The sequence below is a fragment of the Equus przewalskii genome, chromosome 4 (genome assembly GCF_037783145.1).
Source record: "Equus przewalskii isolate Varuska chromosome 4, EquPr2, whole genome shotgun sequence".
NCBI lineage: Eukaryota > Metazoa > Chordata > Mammalia > Perissodactyla > Equidae > Equus > Equus przewalskii.
The window spans coordinates 100880437-100889220 of NC_091834.1; the positions used below are offsets into that span (position 1 = coordinate 100880437).

The following is an 8784-nucleotide window of genomic DNA, read 5'->3' on the forward strand; positions in this document are numbered from 1 at the left end:
CAGATCCCATATGATCCTTAAGCCCTCTCTTCACCTCAAAGGAGACCTGGTGACCCTTATTGGAATTGGCAATTGGAAGATGGAAAGAGCCTGAATCCCTGAGTCGCTGAATGGAGGGGAGCCACCCAGCCCAAAATAGACTATAGTGTGAGCAGGAGATAAACTTCTATAGTGTTAAACCTTTGAGATTTTAGGGTTGTTACAGCAGCTAGTGTTTAATTACCCTAAATAGTATACCTCGAGTCAGTTTGTTACATGCAGGAAACCCAGTTTAGCGCTAAATAAAAGCACCCCTTCTTATGGAGAAAAGCAGGAGGGTTGCCTAGAGGCAAGAGGAAGATCTTTCTCTAGATGTAATTTGGAGTTCAAGTTAGAACAATCTCAAGACTCCAAAATGTCACTCTATAAATATGGTCATCATCATTTTGGTGTCCATTACAAATACCTACATCTAGATTATCATTATTCAGGAAAAAGAACTGAATTCTCAACACTTGCTAAAATTTTTAAATATCTCCCAAATTTTATACAGGTGATCAGGTTAACTAGTTTTGCTATCCTATCAAATAGAAGGCTTTTTATTTGGGATCCAGCATTCAAAATAAGCAATTTTCTGTTCTCCTCTCCACCCTTTGGTCTAAAAGTAGCGTAATTCTTAGAGAGAGAGCTGTGGGAACCTTTCATTCAGAACAGGTAGATGTGATGGAATTAGATCTTAGAAGGATTTGAGCCACCTGATGTCAGGGGCTCATGTGATTTTCCGTTTATGGAAGGCTTGGAGAGCAATGCCAGGTTTTATGGGTGCCTCTGAGACACCCAGGAGAGACACCTCGATAGTGCTACCAAACTAGACTGGGCCAGCCATTTGTGGCTGTCAGTACTCACTTCTTGATGTCTACAATGGCTGAGTCAGGAGTCAGTCAGTACCTCAGAGGTGTTGCTTAAGCTCAGCTCAGTCCATTCACATAAATTGCCCATCCTTCTGCCCTTGGAAATTTTTTCTATTTTCTATTTTTCTTCCCCAATACATCTAATAAATCCTACAGTACCTCTATATTGCCATATTTTTCATATCAACCACATGGTTTGATTCAAGTCGTTTCTCTTTGTTCTTTTCCTGCTGACATACTCACTACAATCATTTTTTTCTCTCTTTTGAGATTTTGCTTTCAAAGTTTTTTGGTTATTAAATTACTTTCGTCTCTCCACTCCAGCACTTGGGGAATAGTGCTATTCTTTTATCTGGATTTGAAATACCTCCGGAGACCCCAATCTTTCCTTTTTATTGATTGGTTTTCTTGGCTAATAATTTTCCAAATGTAAGATCTTACTCATTGCTTGCTGTCTTCAGGTAGCTGATCTTGAGATCCAGTATTTAGCTGGAGGGGGGCAAAGGAATATGGAATTAGTCATGAAGACAATAAATAACTAGAGAAAATGATATTCAGTAAGTGAAGTTCCTTCTTTGAAGTTTGAAATTTAAGCAGTAGAGACAGAGATACTGAGAAATTGCAGTTAGCATATTTGCTATAATGTAAAGGGCCTGTTCCATTTTAGACAATAGACCAGTATGGTTGTTCAGCACGGGATGCGTAAGTGTGTCAGGGGACTAGGTAGTAAGTACCAGAGCAATGGAGACTTGGACCTGAGCTATAAATATTTCCTTATCTACTCCTAGATAAAGTTTTCACCACTGTGTTACTGAGAACATATGCTATAATCACATGTCATTTCTGGTTGTTTAAAAAACTATTCATTATTAATTCTAAAATCTCTGTTTAGTAATTCTCAACCAATAATTTTGACCTGTTTTTTAAGACAATCCCAAGTTTGAAAGTCAAGTTAAAAAGGAGATGACCGTGAACTGAATACTCTATAATTTTTCTGAGTGGCTGTCCCGTTTCATGTTCTCAACAATGTATGAATTATCCAGTTTCTCCGCATCCTCATCAGAATTTGATGTGGTCCCTATTTTTTATTTTAGCCATTTTAATTTTTTAAATTTTTTTACTTTTTACATTGGCACCTGAGGTAACAACTGTTGCCAATCTTTTTTTTTTCCTGCTTTATTTTCTCCCCAAATTCCCCCAGTACATAGTTGTATATTTTAGTTGTGGGTCCTTCTAGTTGTGGCACATGGGACACTGCCTCAGCATGGCCTGATGAGTGGTGCCATGTCTGCGCCCAGGATCCAAACTGGTGAAACCCTGGGCTGCCACAGCAGAGTGCACGAACTTAACCACTCAGCCACGGGGCCGGCCCCTATTTTAGCTATTTGAATATGTGTGTAGTGATATCTCACTGTGGTTTGGATTTGCATTTCCCTGATGGCTAGTGATGTTGAACATCTTTTCAAATCCTTATTTTCCATCGTGTATTCTCCTCAGTGAAATAGCTCTTCATGTCTTTTTCCCATTTCTAATTGGATTGTTTGTTCTTTAATGTTGAGTTTTGAGATTTGTTCTTTTCCAGTCTGATATTCACTGTCATTACTTTGGCATAAAGGACAGGTATGTGCTAGGTTAAGAAACCTGCCCAAATCTGTATGATTCTCTCTTTTTAATCCTGATTTCATAAATATGAAGAATGTCATGCACTCACTGGGCTTCCCATGTTGCTCTTATGGCTGAGATCTCCCCTTTCTCTATTAAAACGGGACACTGTAACATCCTTATTTATAAGACACTGCGCAATAATGAAAGGTGTAGAAAGAGAAATTCTAAACTATTAACATTTTTTACTAGGGAAAAAGGTGTAAAAGTGGAGAAAGGAAGGAGATTGTTAATTGTCTTCTATACAAATATGTTTTCTTCAGTTAAATCAAGTGTGCAAGATTTTTGAAATTAAAAAATCCAAGGAAAGAGACCTGCACGAGGACCTATCTAAAATTCTAACTGCAGAAAATTCAAAAGTCTGATTGTTCCAGAACGGACTGAACTGACTTGCAATGTTATTTACAATGTAAGAGTGTAATGTGTCCCATCTTGTTGCCAACATTATTTTTTCGTTCCTCTTATATACATGATATGTAATCCCACCTTAATTTTGTTTTAATTTGCATTTATTTAATTACTTTTGAGGCTATAGACTTTTTTAACATTGAAAAATTTATTCAGATATTTGTGGATTCATATGCAGTTATAAGAAATAATACAGAGAGGTCCCATGTTTTGCTTGTACTCATTTGTGTGTGTGTATTAAGTTGTATGAGGCTGTAGACTTTTCTATGCATTCATTTGTTTTTCCTCCTCTTAACTGTTTCCTCATTTCTTATTTGATAATTGACTGGTGGATCCTAGAAAATGATCTCACACACTTCGACAAGTTTCATATCCCATCACATAATCCAGTGATGCTTTTCATATATTTCTTATTCGGTAGCTTGACTTATTAGATTTTTTAAAGTGTATATATTCAAATTCACTCATTTTTGTCTTTGATGGAATTGTATACTTCTTCAATATTTAGAATTTATATATACAGTGGGTAGCAGATACAAATTTATTTTCTTGCAGTAAACGCTTCCACTGTGTAAAATGATGGTGGAATATACTGTTAGCTGTAAATCTAAAGTCATTCTCCTTATTCTAGAATCCAGTTGTATTACTTGGACAACCTTTGTTCTGTCAAACGAAATTCACTTTACACCCTTCACTAACAGTGTTCATGAGCCTTCAAAGCCACTGGAGCTCCTTGCTCTCGATGAGTGTCTGGAGGCTCATCGACTTCCTCAGTGGTTCTTGGAGTTCCTCCAGGGCTCTCCCTTCTCTTACTGCCAGTGAGTGTGTCAGTGTTAGCTCCACGTCGCCACTGTTGTAGCCAGTGGCTATTTCTCCTAAAGCTGCTACCTGGTCCTCAAAGTTGGGGGCATGTTTTTTTCTCAAGTGATTAGTTTCCAGCCTAATGAAGGTCTGATTTCTGAGTTTGCAATGTCTTTTACTGGGATGCTAAAATGATATTCCCAAGGGACCAGAAAGGTGAGCACCTGAAGGACACCACCACACGTCCACCACGTGTAAATGACAGCCCAGACTCTGGATGTCTTTTCCAAGCTTTCAGAAGGAAAGAAATCATGATTAGGCATGGATGCAGCTACTTTTGTAAGATTCTCTTTAGCTTCCTAAACCATCCATACCAGATGAGTCCCTCTGTTCTCCGTGAGTAAAGAGAATTTTTCCCTACATGGCCTCACAAGAATCTTGCCCCAAGCTTTAGGCCATCCTAAACCAACTTTAAACATCTCCATTTTCCCTGGAGTTCTTTCTGGCTCTGTGGTTAGGAAGTCCTAACCCACAAGGAAGCCAGCTATGGTGGAAAGGCCTTGAGTTTTAGAGTGAGAAAGACCTGGGTTTGGATATTGGCTCTGCTGTCTGCCATCTTTGTGACACCAGGCAAGTTATTCAGACACTTGGAACCTTAGTTTCCATATCTGAAGGGTTGCTATAATAATTAAGTGAGATAACATAAATAAAGTATTTTTACCACAGAATCTGGCATTCATTCCTCCTGGCCTTGTCCTGTTCCTACACCCTTGATCTCAGATTGGCTAGTATGCTGATAGGCGCCTCTTTCACCCTACCTGGAAGTCTCCCTGGCTCTCTTCTCTTGAGTCTTACTTTCTCTCTTAGCCTGAATCTCTTGTTATTATTTCCCTGCAAAGGATTCATCATAAAGTCAGCATAGTAGGCGAAAATCATACACAGTCAGAATTACCTTGAGCATCTCTTTACTTGCTCCTAAAGTACAGTATACATGATTTTATACAACTCAGTACAGTAATTCTTATACACACTGTTTCAGAACCACTGACTTAGACCAAAGGAAGGAAGAAAATCAAAGTCCGTTTACAGTTGTCTACACATTCAAACCATTCTGCCTCTAAGATAATCATCAAATCTCTGGAGGTAGTGAAGCAATGAATGGAGGAATTGAAAGTGTTAATGCTTGCCTACTGGTCCTCTACATTGCACGTTAATATTTAACCTCAATAACCTTAACACGGTCAACAGACTTGTTTAGTGAGAGAATTATTGCAGTCAGCACTTACTAGAGGCACCCAGGATGTGCCTTGAGAAGGATCTGCCACATGGGGGTGCTGTGACGACTAACAGCTGCAATGTTTGTGCTTATTCACGCAGTCCTCGGCAGATAGTAAGCATTCAACATAAGTCAGCGATTGTTTTTATCATCTTTTTCAAAAGGAGCAGATAAAGGATCTAAGATCCCAGAACCAGATGTAGAACTGTCTTTCTCATTTCACTGAGAAGCGTCATAAATGCTTAAATGAAAATATATGACCAGTTCTTTTTAAATATCTGGTTAGGAGAAACCCAAGATTCTGAAAAATCACACACACACACACACACACACGCACACACACAAACACACACACAAGGAGGAGGAACCTTACTTAGAATTACCTTTAATATTCTAATGTTTTATTTTTACTTTTTCTTTCCAGGGTCTGGCTAAGCCAGGATCTGTCTAAGTTAGTAGGATTCACTGTTCTTATTTCTGGTAGGGTGCTAGAACAAGGAAGTAGGTGTATGTCAACCTCCAAAGAGAAAACACACCCTACACTGCAGCTAAAATTGTAACGTTACATGTGTCAGGTTTGAACTCTGATTTGAGTCCCTATTTACTGGCAAACACTGAAGTTTTCTCTTTAATAAGTAGGAAGCAGATCTTGTTTTCCAAACAGGAATGAATGGAGGAATCTGTAGTGAATCTAGGAATTTCGGGAAAATGTGGCAGTCTGGTCCCCAACTGCATATTAACAGATCCCTGTCATAGTCTTTTGTTTGTGAACCACTTTAGCCATGCCTACCTGCCATATGGGGCAAAATGCATCACCTGGGAATCAAATTACCCTTTCCTTCTAAAGATCTGGGACTTGTAGTCTTACATTGAGGAAACTTTTGCATGAATTGTAGTGAACATAGGAAAAAATATATATTAGTTCAGGGCTCTCTACATGTAAGAATTGGAGAAAATGTAGCAGTAATACAGATAAAGAGTTCCAGAAATAACTCTCCCAGAGGCATATAAGAATTTATAAAATGTGGATTTGGAGGAGCTGGTCATATGGAAGCCTTGGGAACCCACTGTTTCCTCATCGTCTTGTCAAAATTAAACTTTTGTGATTCCAGTTACACTTTGCTTTGGTAGTGGTGAAAATTTCTATTTCTTTGCGAACGAAACTTGGAGAAATCCACAGCATCAAAGTGTCACTTTGGAAGTGACAGAGAGAGTGCCTTTGGGACTTGCAGCACCCCAGACATGGGCAAGAGTTCCCTCTGGTAAATCTCAGAGCAGCCTCTCTGTGCCAGTGCTGAGAAATCCCACAAGTGTACCAATTTGGTACGTGCTTTTTGCTGTGAAAATGTCAATGAACCAAAAGCATCCCAGAGATGATAGCAAAACACATCGAAACCCAGGCTGAAGTCTGAGTCACAGTTTCTTTCATGAAGTCTTCAAGAAATGTGAGAAATTAAAAAAAAAAACACAAAAAACTCAGAGAGGGGAGGGCCTTTCTAAGCAAGACAGCAAACCGAAAAGTCATAAAAGACTGAAAATGCTGATTACATAAAAATTAAAAATTTCTGTTTGGCAAGATGCCAAATGGGAGATGTCACACTAGGAAAAGCACATATATTATATGAAAAACAACTGTCTAATTTGTGTACTATATAAAGATTTCATGCAACGCAACAAGAAAGTATCAACAACTCAACAGAAAAATGATTTTTAAAATGTGAACAGTTCACAGAAAAGGAAATGCACGAGGCTTTTAAGCTTAAGATGTTTAACGTTACTCATAAGAAGAGAAAAACAAAGTAAAACTAAATGAGATCCCACTTTTTACTTACCAAGTTGGCAAAGATCAAAAAAGTTCATAATATACTGGGCTGCAAGCGTGGAAAGAAACAGATACTGTTGTACATCGTTGGTGAGAGTTTATCATACGACCTCTGCGAAGAACAATTTATTGATATACTTCAACATTTTAAGTGTACATACGTCTTGACCCAGCAATTCCATTTCTAGAAATTTTTCCAACAGATTTTGTACCTATGCACCGAGAAGTATGTTGCAGGATATTTGTTGCAATATCACTTATAACAGCAATATTATCTAATTAGATTAGAAATAATCTAAGTGTCTCTCAATAGGATATTAGTGTCAAGTAAGGAATTATGAAGGGTCTGAGGTTTTACCCTACTGCAAGTTCACAGTTAGCCTGCCATGGTTTCCACAGATGCTGGAGAAGACAGGAGATGCCTGGGTCAGAGACAAAGGGCTTTACTGCTCACAGAGCCAGGGAGCATGAGCTTCATGTTCCCATCAATTTGCCCATGGGGGTGATGTAGTAGGGCCCGGGTGACCACCTCACACACAATGAACCTGCATCACAGCCAAGGAACAGTGAGCTTAGGAAACTCCCAACCTAGGGTTGCCAGATTTAGCAAGTAAAAATACAGATGTCCTGTTAAATTTGAATTTCAGATAAATAAAAAATAGTTTTTAGTATAAGCATTACATAGGTTACACTTGTACTAAAAATTACTTGTTGCTTATCTGAAATTCAAATTTTACTAGACATCCCCTATTTTACCTGTCAATCCTATCTCAGTCTTATAAGGGGGATGTTAGCAGACTTGTCCAACCTCTCACCTAGAGGAAGACAATATCTTTATTTTCCTGGTCAGGAAACAAATCTGCCTTCTCCCCCAGAGGGAGACACTACCTCTGTCCTCCCAGGTTGTTTGCCATACAAATATCCTTGAAAAGCTAGTCCAGGACGAAAGCTGCCACAAGGCATGCAGAAACGCCATTGAGAATTGCCCACCAAAAGTTTGGATAAACTCTGGAGTAAAAACAAACGGTAACATCTACCTCATGTACTTGATGTAAAGATCAAATTAGACGATTGTGTAAAGTGACCCCAAAATAGTAATCACTAGTTCAGTGTTGGTTTCCTTACCTATGTGGTAATTGCTGTTTTTAATTTTTTCAAGCCTCTTTTGTCAAGCTTCTAAGAATTCATTCAGCTTGCCAACCTCTCTACTCTTCTTCTGCATCTAAGCTCTACTCCCCACATTACCACGTTTTCAGATCCAGCAGCAATGGCCTACGTGTACTTTTCTGCATATCTCATGCTGAGCACACCTCTGGGACTCTGCCTTGCTGTTCACTCTGATTGGAATGACTATCTCCCATTCCCAGGACATCTGATAACATCTATTTTTCCTTCAGGACTTAGCTACCATGTCACCTTCTCCAGGAAGCCTTCCCTGAAACTCCCAGGACACAGAAAAATTTTCTTTCCTATACGCTACTTACTATGGCTACTTTCATTTTTATATCTGTTATGGGTTGAATTATGTCCCCCCAAAAAGATGTGTTGAAGTCCTAACCCCGGATGTCTGTGTATGTGACTTATTTAGAAATAAGGTCCTTGCAGATGTGATTAAGATGTAAATTAAAATGAGGTCATACTGGAGTAGGGTGGGCCCCTAATCCATGTGTCTGGTTTCCTTATAAGAAGAGAAGAGATGCAGACACAGAGAGGACACTGTGTGATGACGGAGGCAGAGATTAGAGTGATGTGTCTACAAGCCGAGGAGTGCCAAGGATTGCCAGCGGACACCAGAAGCTAGGATGGAGCAAGGAAGGACGCTCCCCTGGTGCCTCAGAGGGAGCATGGCCCTACTGACACTTTGATTTTGGACTTGTAGCCTCCAGAACCATGGGAGAATAAATTTCTGTTTTTTGAGCCACCTA

The 8784-nt window shown here is 39.2% G+C and overlaps 1 long non-coding RNA gene across 1 annotated transcript in view; it reads left to right on the forward strand.

The window, feature by feature from the left end:
• LOC139083088 (uncharacterized) overlaps window positions 1–8784 on the forward strand; it is a 41450-nt gene extending 32666 nt beyond the window's left edge. The window contains exon 3 of the long non-coding RNA XR_011539648.1: window positions 8549–8784. This is a non-coding gene — a long non-coding RNA (uncharacterized lncRNA). The remainder of the gene's footprint in view (window positions 1–8548) is intronic.